General features: G+C 39.7%; 1 long non-coding RNA gene across 1 annotated transcript in view; it reads left to right on the forward strand.

Annotated features, from left to right (window-relative positions):
* Positions 1 to 6280: 6280 nt before the first annotated feature.
* LOC109308729 overlaps positions 6281 to 16759 on the forward strand; it is an 18933-nt gene continuing 8454 nt past the window's right edge. The window contains exons 1-2 of the long non-coding RNA XR_002100704.1: positions 6281 to 6791; positions 10204 to 10207. This is a non-coding gene — a long non-coding RNA (uncharacterized LOC109308729). The remainder of the gene's footprint in view (positions 6792 to 10203; positions 10208 to 16759) is intronic.

Genomic DNA, 16759 nt, shown 5'->3' on the forward strand with positions numbered 1-16759 from the left:
CCCCAACCATCCAGGGCTCCGCTTGTCCGCACTCACGCCAGCCCATGCTGGAGTGGCCCTGGGAGCACCTGACACCAGCTGCCTGCACTAGGGCACGGTGCAGCCCAGGAGCAGAACCAAGTGCAGACAAGTAGAGCCCTGTTGTGGGGACAGGCAGAGCCAGGGCTGGGGTGAGTGCCGTTCTGTTCCCTCTGCTTTGCTGCCTTGTACAGCCCTGGGAGCAGCACTGCTCCCCTCGTCCCTTCCCTAGTCCCAGTCTCCCTCCCTCCCTCACCACCATGAGAACCTAACCCTATTTGTTACATTGTAAAGTGGGTTCACTTTATGCGAATTTGATTCATGCGCGGTTCTCTGGGAATGTGTGTACTGCATAAATCGAGGGAAACCTGCATTTCTGAGGCTCATGTTTTTATATTATACCTTCCCCCTATTAACAAGCTAACCTTGAATGAGCATTAATTTGGCACTGAAAATAAAATATCTACAATGAGAATTGTAAATGAACTACCATGCTCCATAAATCCAAACTCATGCATTTCCCAACGTGTCCAGCAAACTACAACATTGTATTGTAGTATTCTCACTTGAAAGAATTATGAAAGAGTATTGGCAAGCTAATGTAAATGGCATAATTAGACGAAAAATCTTCTAAAAATCTTAAATTTAACCATAGCCCCACAGGACTAACAGCTGTTTAGAAATGCTGATGAACTGATTTTAAAGTCGGGATTTTTAATTCCCCAGGATCCTGCATGACATCAATCCTGTAGCTGTTCTGGGCTGCTGAGCTCTTTTGTAGGCATGCAGAATGTTTGGCACTTATTTTTTCTTTCTTTGACCTCTGGACTGCAATGATTGGTTAAAATTCTTATGATAATACAATAATGTGGTAAATGGTAATATAAACCACAGAAAAAATGAATTTTAGCAATCACAGCCCAGTACACTTCTGGCTTGACACCAAAGCTTATTGACATACTTTTGAAAGCATTGGGTTTCTGCTCCTGCATATAGGACCAGAGCTTGCATGTAATTTTAACCTGATAAAATGTCTACTGATTCCCCTTTTTAGCAACATCATTCTAGCCACTAAGGGCAAGATAGTGGCTTATGCTTTTGTCCCTATGAGGGTGAAGGTTGGGGAGCAAATATGCAACAGTGATCTTTCACAGACTAGGGCTGTGGGGAAGTGCATATCCCAGTGGCTTCTTTGTTCTTTTACAGGGGAGACTGACCTGTCCTCTGCCTACACCAACCTAATGCTGCTAACCAATGGGAAAGGTGTGTATAAAATCCCACCTTCTCTCTTGGCCTATTCTGAGGTCTTAGTCCTTGTGCAAGATGCTGAGAACTCAGGGTCAATCCAACACTGAGACCTAGATTGCACCTGTCCTTGTGCACTGGGATTATTCTTCTCACCTTTACATGGGTACAGGGCTTAATCCAATGCACACTTAAATTGTTGGAAAATCTGCCATTGCGCTCATTGAGCAATAGGTCAGGCCCATATACAAGTGCTTTCTTTCCTTGTATATCTACAAAGAACAGGACACAATCCAACTTTTAAATACATTTATCTTAAAAGAGTGTAGTTGAACTGGTTTATATAGCTAACTAAATGGGTCAAGTATCTTCAGATACTGAAATTAGCATAACCTGCATAGACCATAAACTAGAATCTGTGAATGGTCAAACCAAAACCCCACAGGAATCATGCTTTCATCCAAATGGCCTTTCCTAGCAATGCTTTCCCATTCCACTTCAAGAAAGGTTCTTTCTTCAGCTAATTCCCCCTCTATAATTCAAGAAAGTTCTTCATTGATGTACTCAGTGGCTTTATTTCTCAATTGAAAACCGGAAGAGTGCCTCCTGTAAACAAACATACACAAAGAGACCTAAGCCACCCAAGGAGATTACATTTTTTTCTGATGCACTGACATTTAAAAGCTACATCTTACAATAAAACTGAAAACCTGAAAAAACTGTGGCAGTCCAGTTACATGCAGTTTTGGTAGAGTAAACACTTGGTTATTCAACAATGAGTCATTTCTGCAGTAACCCCATTCTGTCATGACTTTATCACATGCACTAGTTCTCTAAAGCAAGAGTCAAAAACATGAAAAGGGCCTCGTGGCCAATACATAATTTTCAAGTAAACTAGAAAAGCCATGTGTCAGAAATGTAACAGGGCAGAGTGGTCCTCTTTGATGAGCAAACCTTTTTCGGGACATTAAGAAAAATAATGAAAAAATCTGTTCTTTGTTTAGATCTTATCATGTTTTTGTGCTTCTTCACTATTCTTCCTCTCTCCATTCCATTCCTTTTCCAAAAGCCAACAAAGGCATCTTGAATTTCTGCTTTCCGAGCATACTGCACAAGGAGTTTTTAAGTGCTCTCTGAATTGACCTAGCTCTCCTTTTTTTTAAGACAATTGGATTTTTAACATTGACTTCAGTAGGAACAGAGTTGTACCAACAAGAAGTAGCTTTGAAAACCCCACCCTTCATCGCTCCAGATGCCAAAAGGATGATTCTGGTGTCCATAAAAGTAGTAATGGCGTCCATAGCTTTTATCTGGCATGGAATAATGAACCATGTAGAAGGCCACCTATGTTTCCAAGGCATTGCTAGTTATCCAACATTTTTGCTAAGCCATTAATCACAGCTCTTAAATAGCAGTTTTGATTGGATATTTGGTGTATTTAATAAATGAACCATAATCAACAGTGATGGAAGAAAAGCTACAACACAATGGTGAAAGCACAGGTAGGACAAGGCAGTAAAATTAAAAAAAACTGCCACTACCAGTGAATTGAATGAAAGAAAGAAAATGGCCTTAAAGAAACTGAAGGCAATTGAATGATTTTTTGGGTAACTGACTGTATATAAGTGCACCTCTCTGACATTAAATCCAGGGGAGTAGCAGCAGGACTCAGACTAATGAGTTACAGAATGGATAATACACGGGTCAATACTTAAACCATCATTTAAAGCAAATGGTGATCAAATGTAGTTAAAATTTGTTCTCTGTTTAAAGTATAGGGAATATGAGAAAAACTATAGCAAAGATCATTTTGTAGTTTTTAAAGATGCCTGTTTTGTGTATATTGAGACATACTTTTATGCTTTGTGTTACAGAAAAGCCTAAGGGCCCCCTTACAGATCAGGGTCTCATTGTGTTTGGTGCTGTAGAAACACATGTCTTTGCCACAAAAAGCTTGAAGGACCTAAATCTGCCAGCAATGGGAACTTGTACATACAGAATTATTATTATGTAAGCTCTCATTCTGCTCCTGATTATGTGCTTTTTCATCACTGTTGTACTCCAAGCAGCCTTTGTCAGTCAGTGGGCAAAGGGGAGAAAATTGAGAAGTACTGAAAAAAATTTACGTAGACTCACTTAACATCCTAACATATGTTTGTGAACATACATTTTGTGGTGAAGAGGACTTGAAATAATTAAGAGCGCTGTTTATTTGAATCCATATTCTCAAATTAGTTTCTTTACACAATAAATTGCATGTTCATCTAAAATAGAAACATGTAATAGCACATGCTGTTGTTTTCTTCCTGAGATCAGTGTATAAGAGATTGTGTAATGGAACCATGAATTTACAGATTCATAGAACGTCATTGCTTCTAGTACATTGGCTATTAATATTTATAGTATTGATCTGAAAGGATACAGCAGTTTTTCCATTAGTCCCTATATTGTTGGCTTGATCTGAAGCTTGAGTTATAGGCAAAGGCTATGCTTAACATGGGGTTAGCAAGTGAAAATGAATTCAAGTAAGCAATTAAAGTGACATATATAATTACCATAAGTGTAGATTTGTATGGTCTTTATGAAAATTCAAAGAAAAAAATTTCTGGCTCAAGTACAAGTAATTACTTTATAACAAGGATAATGAATGTACATTTTAGCTTTCATTTCTCTGAACTGAAGATTTATTAGAGTGGTTGGTAGGCATGGTGAATATCCCATTTAGCTTCGGTAGGTTTTTTGAAAGAATCACGTATGTTTATGAAAGAATATGTTTGTGAAAAGATTTTTTTCTTGTTTAAAATAGAAATTATAATCCTGACATGTTTATTTATAGGTTCTCTTCCCCCAAAGAAAGGGAATAAAAAAAATGTGAAGTGCCTGAAAAATGTGCCCAAGTCTATATAATAAAATTCTGCTGACATTTTAGATGGCAGTTTGCTGCCACTAACTGCTTTTTCTAAATGAAATGACCTCGCCCAGTAATATTTTATCTAGGACACTACTTTAAGAATTTTTATATGTTCTTCAGCCTCATGGGGAGAAGGGAATGTTTATTCAAATAGTGGCTTTAAAAATGCACTTATCAGTGGCAAAAACTTACCAGATGAGAGCTACTGCCTGCAGAATCTAAGCTTTTAACAAAACCTGAAATCTTTGACCATGATGATGACAAATATTGCTGTCCACATCTGAAAGAGCAGCTGTAGGAAGGAGCACAGTAAAAAACTGGCTCAAAATCTTCCTTATATTTACAGCAAAACACTATTCCTAAGTAGTAATGAATTATAAACTTTCAACGAGTTAAAAACCTCCAATCTCCATCCTTGGAGGTTTTTAAGACCAGGCTAGACCAGGGGCCAGCAACATTTTTGAGCTAGTGCCAAAAACTCCTGCAACCTTGACTTGTGAGATGTTGGCATGCCAAGGGTGAATGGTGGGAGAGCTATGAGGGGCCCAATCCTTGCTGTGGCAGCACAGGCCCAGCCTCCTACCCAAGGCACACGTACCAAGCAAAATGCCTTTGCATGCCATGCTCTGGCACATGTGCTTGGGGGTTGCCTACCCTTGGGCTAGACAAAGCCTTGGCTAGGATGATCTAGTTGGGGTTAGTCCTGCTTTGGGTGCAGGGTTGAACTAGATGACCTCCTGAGGTTCCTGCCAACCCTAATTTTCTATGATTCAGATAAACTAATTTAGTATCTGTCATAGTAGTTGTTGCTTATAGAAATCTGCCCTATAATGCAATTCATCATTATGCTTCCTTTAATGCTGTAATTTATGCTAAAGTTTATGCAGAAAACTCAATCCTGTGTGGTAGCTTCTAAGTGGTTCCCCCCAGTTTCAGCAATCATTAGGTTCAGGATAAACCCAGTGTGCAGTAGTTCCCACATTCAGGTGCTTAATGAACAGGAAACTACTTCAGCTCAGGAAAGCACTTGAACTGATGCTGAACTTTAAGCAACTACTTGCATCCCATGCTTCAGCACGTGTTTAAATGTTTTCTTGGATCAGGGCCAGAAAAAGGTACCTGTGTATTGGAGATAAAACATAAAATAGTTAATCACTGAATTGGACTATGCATATTTTATACCTCCCAGCCCTATAGTATTGAAGAGTGCTAATACTCAGAAAGGATGTTTCCATGTTAACAGATGATATCCTGCTTCATATGGAATAGTTCTGTAGTTCCTGTAATTTTGGGAGGGTGGAAAAAATGGTGCCTGCTACGTTGCAGTTGAATAAATTGCTTGTAACACTTTTATATCTGGTTTATTCTGTGCCCTTCTGTTAGATGCTTTCCCTGATACTCTGTCATTTCCCCAGTTTATGCTGATTTACTGTTAAATAATCTACACACCACTTATCTGCGTTATATGTGAAGCAGCATTCTCAACTTCCAAGGAAAAAATGTCTGCAATGTCCTTCAGAGAATTCTTGCTTGTTGTAAATGTTGGCCCAGATCCTGATGTGCATTGTGTCCTTTGTACTGTAAAGAGGGTGAAATTCATGTACCCAGAGAATACCCTTGACATTCTCTTGTCTAGGGAGTAAAGTCAATACTGATATAGAGGGGTAATGGATGCAGTTGGAGCATGCTCTGCCCTGGCTATTCCCAGCTCAGCTAACAGTCCTTATTTGAAGTCACCTGTTTAGAGGACTCTGAAGGCCAAGATGTCTGAGACCCTTAAAAAAACTAAAAGTGATAATCCTTTTTAAAAGGATTTGCTGTGCAGAATGTGTGTTTAATAAGAAGCATTTCCCACCAGACACATTTCTCTTAAGTTCATAATAGTATGTGATTTCTTTACTGCTTCCTGTGGGATAATGACATGCCCCAAAAATCTAATGTAGCTTTTGTCTGTGACTGCTCCCTAGCCTGGATTAGATGCAGGCAGCCCCCACTTAATGCTGTTTTGCTTAGCACTATTTTGCTATAATGCTCATTATAAATTGATACCTGATTTCACTTAGCACTCAGTGAGTTTCATTATAGCGCTTGCTGTCACCATCTTGGGTCATTAAATACTTTTGGTTTCACTAACATTTAGTTTTTCAGGAACCAATTAAGAGTGTTAAGAAGGGGTTGCCTGTGATTTTATATTCATTTGGCCAAAATCTGTGCCTGGATATGCTCAGAGTCCCAAGACACCAAGAGCTTAGACATGCGCCCAAGATTGTAGCCAGAACTATTACTTTTTCTGTGGCATTAACATTGCCAGATTAGAGTCAGATTCAGACCTGATGGAAGCAAATGCAACAAAACATAAACCTGCCATACTGAAGACAGCAACTGCTCTTCATATTAAGAGTCATCTGGTGAGGTCAGTTCTGAATTTGGCCCAAGGACTATAAAATGTTCTTTATAGCCTATATTATCTGCATATGTAGAGTCTGATCCTTTGCCCACTAGAGTCAATTGTAAAGCTTTCAGTGGCATCTGCACTGTATGGTCAGGATGCTCAATATGGCCACATGCCTACCAGCCTGATCCTGCACTGTGGAGATCAATGACAGAGTTCCATTTGGTGCTCTGCTGTAAGTCACCATTGAAAGGCCAGAGTCTTTTGAGCAGCTGAAACGGTCATATGAAATTTAAAATAATTTTTCTACCTCTCCCCATCTAACCCTTTAAAATTTTGTTTTTCTAACTAGAATAACAAGATGCCCTGTCATGGAAAAAGCTGCTGATAACAACTAAATCCAGACCAAGCTTTTAACCTTATTTTTTTTAAGGCCCTTCAAGTTGTATTAGGCTATACCACAGTTTTGAAAGGTCTTTGTGCTATGAGTGGCATTTCTAATATTGTATACTTAACTGTACTGAGCGGAAGATAGTGATTTGTGCCTCTGAACATTCCAGTCATGTCTTAACATAGCTATTTTGAAAAATTGTTGTAGAGACCAAGATTTTTTTTCCAAGTGCTTTATGGAGGTCAGCAAAACTCCATTTCTGAACAATGAAATTCTGCATGCAAACATTTTTGTTGATTGCATTTTTGATGCTAAAATAGTGACAGTTTACAAGATTTGATATTACTGTACCTTTTTGTTTAGAGTGATTTTTTTCAAGTGGTGAATATATTTTCCAAGAGTGTGGTATACATTTGTAACATGTATGTTTGTGCCAATAAATTTTTGTTTAAGAAGATGCTTTTTGTATGTTTTATGTGCATGATATATATGATATTGCAGTCCCTATCTTTCTTTTGATTTAAAGTAACCCTGGGATGCTTTAAAGTTAGGTGTGAAAATTCTTATTTGGGTTAGATTATTAAATCTAGGAGGAAAAAAACCTGTATTGCATAAGTACCAGTGAATCCAATTGTGTGTACAAGCATATTGGGAGGTAAGTAGAACAAGGTAGCAATGGGACAAATCCAAAATATAATGGAAAGGAACAGTTATGAGAATGCAGGACCTTCATAAAGTCCTTGTGCACTTTTAAACTTTAATAACTTAAGTTGTAGGTATGATAAAAACAATCTGTAAATGGCATTTAAAATCAAATTTATTAATGTTTTAGGGCAACTAGTGTGTACAGTGCTAGTCTTCATAAGTAGTAATGAATTTATTCTTATATAAGATGCTTTGACATACCAAAAATGGCTGTTGTAGACGAGAAGGTAAACTGTGTCCTATGGCTAGCTGAATTGAAGTCCATATGATCTGTAAGAAGCAAATGTTGGTTATGTTGAAGTCTAGCATTGTGTACTCTAATTGTCCTAAAAATTATTAAATTTGCTTTTAAATGCCATTTATAGATTGCTTCTATTACACCTACAACCTAAGTTATTAACATTGAAAAGTGCACAAGGACTTTATGAAGACCCTGTACATTAATCCTGCAGCAGCTGCCTTTATTTCATTTTATTACTTGCCATTTCTACAGTGAACTACTTTTTATTTTGGAGTCAGTGCATAATTAAGCAGTGGAATTCATTGTTGCAAGATATCATTGCTCTCAAGAACTTTGTACAAACTATTTTTAAAAACAAGAGAGGCTTTCATAATGCCTCGTTGCAGGACCACATATGACTTCCTCTAAAAGAGCTGATACTGGCCTCTGAGAGAGAGAATGGCAGAACACTGCACTGGAAGTCTCACCAGTGAGACCCTAGATGGCAGGTCCTTTGTTTATCACTACTGTATAATAGCTGAGCTTCTTGAGTGATGGAGCAGTTAACTGAATTGTAAAAAAGAAAAAAAAGGTGTGGAATTTCCCCTTCTTTCTTCTTCAAGTAATTGTCCCATTTTTTTACAGTCCTAGAGCAGCATATAAATACCATTGTCCCTCCTCACATGACTCTACTTCTAGTCATGGTGAGAGGCAAACTCATCTTCCCCAGCCAGCAGCTTTCATATTTTCATAGTTTTACTCACAAATCAGCCCAATGTTTATAAAGGAAACAGTAAAAAAAAAAAAAAGGCAGGCAGGCAATGCCAAGGTGTATTCTGGGATGAATACATATTTGTTTTTCACAGGAGCAGGCAATGTGGAGCAGGGAGGTCCAGAGATAAAAAGGTGATTGGTAGAACAGGCTATGTAAGGGATGAATGCATATGGTGAGCCAGAGAATGAATAACTGGATGAGGGAAAAGTGCATCAAAGTGGTTACAAATATGGTTCTAAAGGGCACATGTGAGAGAGGCAGTGTCAGGTTTTCTGTTAAGTCCAGCAAACTGAAGACAATGACAGCAGGATAAATTCTCTTCTGGCATAAGTTGGTTCAGTTCTATTGAAGCCAGATGCTGTGTCCATCACAAGAAAATGTGTCCTTCTGGCCCACAGATAATTATAAAATAAAATATTAAGCAATAGATGGTCCATATAAGGAGGAAATTCAAGCTAAGTTAATAGAACTAAATGTCTCATGTACCAATCTTCTGTGTTTTGTATGCTGTTCAGGTAACAGCTTTGGTATGATTCATGGGAACTCAGAGAAAAGAAAACTGCTGAATTATTTAGAGATGGAAAGATTCATTCTCCTTCCAGAATGTGGTTGACACCAAGGAGTTGCACATACTTCAAAGAATAAATAGACCCTGAAGGTAACTGTCTACATACCTGGATTCATGAGCTGAAAGGTAAATGAATGAACAAAATACTTTTGAAAGTCAGTGATTGATCCAGGATTTTATTTTCATAGAAGATGCCTAACATTATAAAAACAGGCAAAGGTAACGATGTCATTACCAAGAACTGAAAGTTGAAAAAAGTCATGTAGCCTCTGGACCCTCAGTACTGTACTTGCAGAGACAATTTGGCAGTTCTGGTTGCTCTCACGAATAGCTTTTCTTTCACAGAGTTCTCAAATGCCTACCTAAGGACATTCACAGAGTACAGCTTAGCAGTATAGCATCTATCGCTCAGTGCATGGCTGTCACCAAAAGCTTTTATTGTCCACAGCAACTAGAAAGAGGTGGTAGGCAAGTATATTTTAGCATGGGGCTTCCTTGATGACAATGCCCTCAGGCACACATTTCTTTTTGGCAAACTCTTAGGAAAGTGGCTTGCTCCTGCAGAAATCAGTCTGTCTCAGATCTGACCAGACTACCCAGGTTCAGTCAGCTGACAGATACCTCTGATGAAGGCAAACGCATCTGGTTTCGTCATCATCTTACTGTAGAAGTCCATAATGTAGAACAATTCAGGTTCTACCTGTTGTACAGAGGAAAATTGCATTCCTAGAGGTTATCTGATGGGTGGAAAGTTGCTATTGTTACTAAAAGATGCGCAGTATAGTACTACATTATTTGCAGCATGTTTTTGTTAACATGCAGTCTCCTCAGTTAAGCTTAGGTAGCATGAAGGAAACTAGAGTAACAATCATAACAATTAAAGCTTTTCTCCTTTTTTATTTTGCCTTGGGTGACGCTGTGTTCTCATTCATCTGTAGCCTACTGGACCAACACCATCTTTGGTGCAACTCTAATAAGACTTGTCCCCAAGGATGAATTTGACCCAATTTCCTAATTCCCTGTGTCACTGAAATGAGATCTATTGATTTCTTATTCATCTTCCTAGTTCACAACAGGACTGTGAATTTTATCTAGGACAGACAATCAGCTAACACGACCATTCAGGACACTTGTTTTCTTCAAAATCCACGTCTGAATGTCTCATTTCAAAGGATTTTCATGTACGTGAGGCAAAATCCCTGCATTTAATGCCCTTTCTATCTTGAACACTTCTTCTGAATGAATGCCTTTCCCCTTCTTTTTAACCAGAAAAGCAAAGCTAGTTGGAAAGGGGAAGCAGCTCTCCTATATTATTTTAAAATCCTTAATGTCATTGACTAGGTAGTACCTGATGCAAGAAGAGCTTTTCTTTCCTACACAACCAGGTTCAAGTCCCAGCTACTCCAAAAAAAAAATACCATCGTTGATACTGAGCTCAAGTATCACTGTGCACCCTGTTTTTGTACTGTGTGTAGTGCATGGTGATAATAGGACATGTCTACACAAAATGTTTACAGCAGAGTAGATTAATTAGCTTTGCAGTAAATATCTCAGCATCTACACATGTGGCTCTATTAGGCTGCAGAAAACTAATAAACTCCACAGAAGGATAGTACTTGTAAACACAAGTACTATCCTTCTGTGGAGTCCTTTACTCCATAGCAATGGACACATACCTGTTGACGTGGCTGGCTGGGACATGAGGGTGCTTCAGTGTGGGGCCTGCCTGATGGCTAGCCCCACACTGGAGTAGCCCTGTACCCCAGCCAGCCCTTCTGCAGCACATTGAGCTGGGTTGGAGCAGCCTCGGGTTGGCAGACTGACCCTACAGGCCCCGCTGCCAGCTGCGGCTGCTCCAACACAGTTCAAAACACTATGGTCTGGGAGCAATAAACTCTTGTGCAGTATGTGCAGGAGTTTATTGGTTTACATTAATATGTACATATAGAAACACCATTAAGAAGCTGGCTATGGGAAGAGAATGGGTGTAGCAGGGGAAATGTGAGCAGAAGCACCACCCTGGAGAGACATGATTTGATTCAGAATCACAAAACTTCTTACTCGGGCTCACTTCTGCCATACCAGCAACTTCATCCCCAGATTTTTCTCTCTTTCTTCAATTTCAAAATGTGGTTTTAGTGAATACATTAAGCACCTCATAACGTATAAGAGCTCTCTACCCCCATATCTGCAATACTGACATAGAAGTATTCCACTTTCAGGGTTTTATCTAGTGTTTAATTCTAGAAGAGGGAATTGTGGGAGGAGATGATCCACTACCTGCCAGCTACATAGCAAAGTAAGCAGCAGAGGCTAATTGAAATGAGATGCCAACTTGGTTTGAAAATGTGAACTATACATCTGTAAGCGAACTGATTTAGAATACACAAGGCGTGTGCGTCCCCTAGTGGGTAAGTGGGTTATTTCAAAAACAAAAGCTGGGCAGTAGGTTCCCCTGTACTTAATACTGAAGTGTAGAGCCAAATTTTACCCTACATGCAGAGGAGAGATTATCTTAATTGCACACCCTTTCTTCTCTTAACAATTGATTTCCCAAAGGACATCAAACTGCTGTCACTAGTTTCAGTCACAGTAGATTGGGAACATTCAAAATAGTAACCTACAGGTTAAGGGCACTATTTTGCCTTATTGGAGCCTCAAGCCAGGCAGTCTGCTCCAGCCAGTGAATTGTATATCCAAGTCTCTCAGATCCTCCCACTGTGTTCATTGGGCACTTGAGCCTTGTCTTCAAATCTGTCAGGTTCTTCCTAGGTTGTCAGGTGTCTCTTGCCTCCTCTGCTAGTCTCTAGGCAACCTTTAACCCATTGTATAGATCAGTGGTTTGTAACCTTTTGCACACCCCTTTGAATGGTAACTATGGGTATTCACACACTCTTGATTGATCATAGTAATCTTTTGAGGACCCCTTAGACATAGTCGATGGCTGCCCAGGGGTCTGCAGACCACAGGTTGACAGTCATGGGTATAGATTGTCCATTAGCAGAGAATGGTAGTTAGCCAGGTTAGTCTGAAGTCAGGCAGAAGGCAGATATGCACCTTATAGGCCAACTAAATAAGATATATAAATAGCACAAGCTTTTGTGCACTCGAGTTCACATCATTAGATGCTATAAAAGGACAGCATAAAACAATGTATACAGTGGAGTGACTGATCTGAATACAAAAAGTGGAAAATGAGGGGGAAAAAGGAGAAGTAGAAATGGAGGGGTGGGAGGAAGAGGGACAGCTCTGGAAACAGCAAACAAGCAAAGAATCCATAGAAACAAAGGGGCCACAAAAGCTAATCCATTCCCAATTCCCTGATACTGAGTCAAACTTCTCTTGTAAATCATTTTGCTAGTTTAAGCTGCTATCTTTCAAGTAATTTATCCCTTCCATCCATCTCTCGTGTCCTATGTTTTCTCCAAGCTATTGTCATGGCCTTTTGATTATTTCAGGGCCATCTCCTAATTTCTGTGTTTCCTGCTTCTAGCTATGCTCAAACATTCTCAGATTATATCTACCTGCTTGTCTGCCTTTGTTTGATGCTTGTTAAAGAAGCATTATGAACAGGCTGCAAAAAGATAATCATTTCTTCCTCTCAGACAATGGAGTTACTTTTCTCAGGACTCTGAAATTGGAATGTGTGACATTTCCCTTATTTCTTGCAAGTATCAGAAACACGCACACCTGAACTGTACGGGTACATGTGCATCCCACCAAAATAATAGTAGTATGTGAATGTATGAATTGTATGGATGGATGGTGGTCCACATCATGAGGAATCATCTGAAGGATGTTGCCCGTAGTCACCTGCTTTAGTGATAATGACCTCGCTATCTGAGAGTAGTTACCAGCCCCAGTATGGAAGAAGTAGGTCTGAAAGACACACAAGGCCATGTCTACATGAGACACTGATGGTACAGTAACCCGAGACTACTGCGCAGTAGCATCACATGGCAGAAACTGAGAGATGCTGCTACTGCACAGTAGTCTTGGGCTACTGTTCAATAGTATCACAAAAAAAGCCATTTGTTGGCACTACTTTCCAGTAACTTGGACTATTGTGCAGTCATTTAGTACTTATTTAAGGAAGTACTAAATGAGTGCACAGGAATGACTGCACAGCCAGCGTCTCATGTAGATGCAGCCAGTAAACAACTCAAAGAAATGTCACATGTCTCCTTTAATAAACGGTTTAACCATACTCTCTAAACAAGCCAAAACTCCAGTGGGGAAGAGGGTTTGTGTTCCTAAAATAAATAGCCAAGGTGCTCTCAGACTTCATTTAACCTGTTGGCAACTGTGAACAATTCTACCTCTGCTACCACAGTCTCTTTCAGTCTTTCCTCTTCCCTCTGTGCTCATAGTCTGATTATCTCTAACAGCAATAAATATATTGCCAGTCAGCTGCACCACTGTGTTAGCACATGAATGGACAGTTGTATCACATAGATTTAAAATGCTTCCTTTTAAAATCTATGAACATGTGTGCTCTGATAAGTGACCATGTCTGAGGGTGATATGTAGGGGTATGAAATAGGTGTAAAGAGCCCACAGTGCTGGAGATTTTGGTTCTAGTCCCCATTGCTATACCTTGAGCAAGTCACCGAGGGCACAGTTCTCAAAGATGCTCAGCATTCACCAAGGCTGTGTGCTATACCGAGATGAAGGGAGGTCAAGAACTGGACCTTATGTGCCCTGCTTTATGTCTGAGTTGTGTAACCCAAAATGATGCTATATATGTTATCAGAGGTAACAGGACACCAGGACAAACCAGGATAAAGTCTACATTGAGGGAAGGGCAAGTTTGGGATATCTTCCTGGTGGATTGTAGCTGGACATATTCTTTGCCACGGAGGGATGGAACAACTGCAGGCTTTCTAAATTGGCTGGATTGTTAATTTTTGGCCTACATGCCCAGAGCCCAGGCCGAGTGCTTGACTGTGCCATGAACTGACATAAAGAAAGACGGACATTTTACAAAAGAATATATTTTTGCTGAAATTTATACCTCCCCTCCATAAGTCACACCCATCTAACCAGTAACCAATTCCCCATGTTCATTCCAGACTCTCATCAAGTTCATCCTCCTGACTTCTCTCCATAGAAGAAAAAAGATGGAAGCTAGGGCTCTAAGCACACTGTCTCACCCCCTCTCAACTTATCTCAGGCTGTTCCCTCTTCAAGATTGTAACTCAAGTGTTTCTTGAGAGAGTCTACATATTAGAAAACATTAAAGTATGGTCTCTCATCACTGGTGTGTGATATAGGGATATTACAGCTATACACCAGGTATTCATTAATCAGGTAATAGGTTTATCAACATGATTTTTTTGAGTAAGGAGAGAAAATCAGAGTAATTAATATTAATTCTGAAGATCATCCTACTTCCAGATTAGCCATGCTGAGCTATCTACTTAGAAATGGAGGCTAAACACCACAGCTCATGTAATTATTTGATGCCAATTAGTAATAATAAATGAAAAAATGTTACTGCTGCAAGGACAATGTAAAAGTAAAATGAATGTCTATGGTGCACAGTTGAAAAGCACAATTATCTGTCCTTACAGAAACAAATATATATAAGGTATTAAGTCTGATGCATGTTGATTACCTGCCATTTTAATAGGAATGAAAGCACTGATCCTGATTTGACTTAATCCAATTTTGCACTAGATCCCCTGGTTTAGAAGGGCTTACTCCTAATTTATGCCACTGTGAGCAAGTACAAGTCCATGCCCATTGCTTTTTCACGCATGAATCATTCATCTGTCCCCTTAAATGATGTTAGGGCTAAGTCTATGCTCTAAAAAGGTGTGTCTTTAGCTTGATGTGCCTAAGAGTTAGGTAACCTGGACCAAAATAGGAGTAAAGCCTTCAAGGTAATTTTGGAGTTTAGCAGCTGATGTTGAATTTGAGCTGTTAAGTTGAATTAAAACCTAAACTGCTTTATAGATCTGGGTGAGGTAAAAGGAGCTAGTGCCCACAGCCAAACAAAGGCCATAATCTTTCTCTGGGGAGGGTCATTAATTTCTTCTCTCCATTATACCCAATAGACATGCAGGCAAATTGTAAGTGGACCTTCTAAAACCTGTATGACTGTATCTCATCAAATCCAGCCATAACAGATTCACTGCCACTACCATTTCTCAGACAGCTGAGGTAGGCCTACACCATAGCATGCAGCAGGTACAATATATACCTGGGCTAGCTTGGAACTAGTTAGCCCAGGTACTGCTAGCAGTGCAGTTTTGGCAGCATGGAGCTCAGCGACAGGTTTTGCAACACATACTGAGCTCTGTCCTGCCATAGCTATGCTGCCAGCAGTTTCCAAGCACATTAGCTGCATGCTACCTCAGGTACTTCTACAGAAGCTGTATGTGTGTCCTGAGCCCACTTCTGTTGCACTGGTCATGTTTCTCTCACAGATTAATTAAAGAAGAACAAGAACTCTATTGCAACACAAGAGTCATCAGTGCCTTAAACCTGAAATATTCCTTTAGTGAATGAAGCCAGCAACAGCTACCTGCATTATAAGCAACAGTAATTGGTTAGTAATGTCCTATGAAAGCACAAGGCTGGGGACACAACATAATTGCAGTAAATTCTTAGCCAAGCAAAGAGGACACCAAGTTTTGTCTTTTTTTCTAAAAGGTGTTAGAAATGTTCTTCAGGTGCACAAGAAAAATCAGGCTCCTCCAGGTACATAATGAGGATCACAGAGCTTTTAAAATTGACTGTGGAAATAATATTGTGTTGCTCCACATTTTTGCAGGATAAGATTTCTTCTTACCATCTCTCTGCTTTGCCCTACCTGTTCTACACTCTTGAATTTATCTCCTTAACACTCCTCTAGCATTCTGGTTTAATATGGTAGCAGCCTGCCCCCTAATGAGCAACAATTTGCTAAGATTACTTATCATCAGCTAGTCCCTTTCTTTAATCCTTAACCTACCTCCTTTTCTACAGAGCAGGGAATTTGTTCACTTGCATGTTTGCTTGTTTAAGTAGGAATTACATGAACAAGTCACTCATTCATTAGGTGGTAAGAGGACAAAAAACCCTCAACCCTGAAGTTCCAATACTGCAAATAGAGTATTATTGTGTTACCAACACATGGAGTGTACCTTGTAAAGACAAATAAATCACAGACTTTAAAATACTAGATCATAGAAACTTTTATTTACAAACAATATTAAACTGTGGATAAATTTGTCTGCAATGAAAGTGAGACTCCAAGAGCTTTGGGCTGATAGAGGCCTTCACTAAAAGATTTATTTTCAGTTTTCCCCATGTGACCCTAGCAATGCACTTCAATTACAACTTGGCTTGGGGCCTTGTTGCAGAAATGGCTGCGGTTCGTTTCTCGGGAGGCGAAGAACTCTGTCTCAGACGCACTCTATTAGCAACACAAAAGGTATATTTGCAAATAGGGTCAGAGCGAAGACAAAAGACCACACTCTGCCCGCGGGGACAACTTCTCAGCAGGCTTTTATCCCCTCTCTCCTGAGCACGTGTGCAGAAGCAGGAA

This window comes from Crocodylus porosus, unplaced genomic scaffold, assembly GCF_001723895.1.
Source record: "Crocodylus porosus isolate Cpor-Errol unplaced genomic scaffold, CroPor_comp1, whole genome shotgun sequence".
Taxonomy (NCBI): Eukaryota; Metazoa; Chordata; order Crocodylia; family Crocodylidae; genus Crocodylus; species Crocodylus porosus.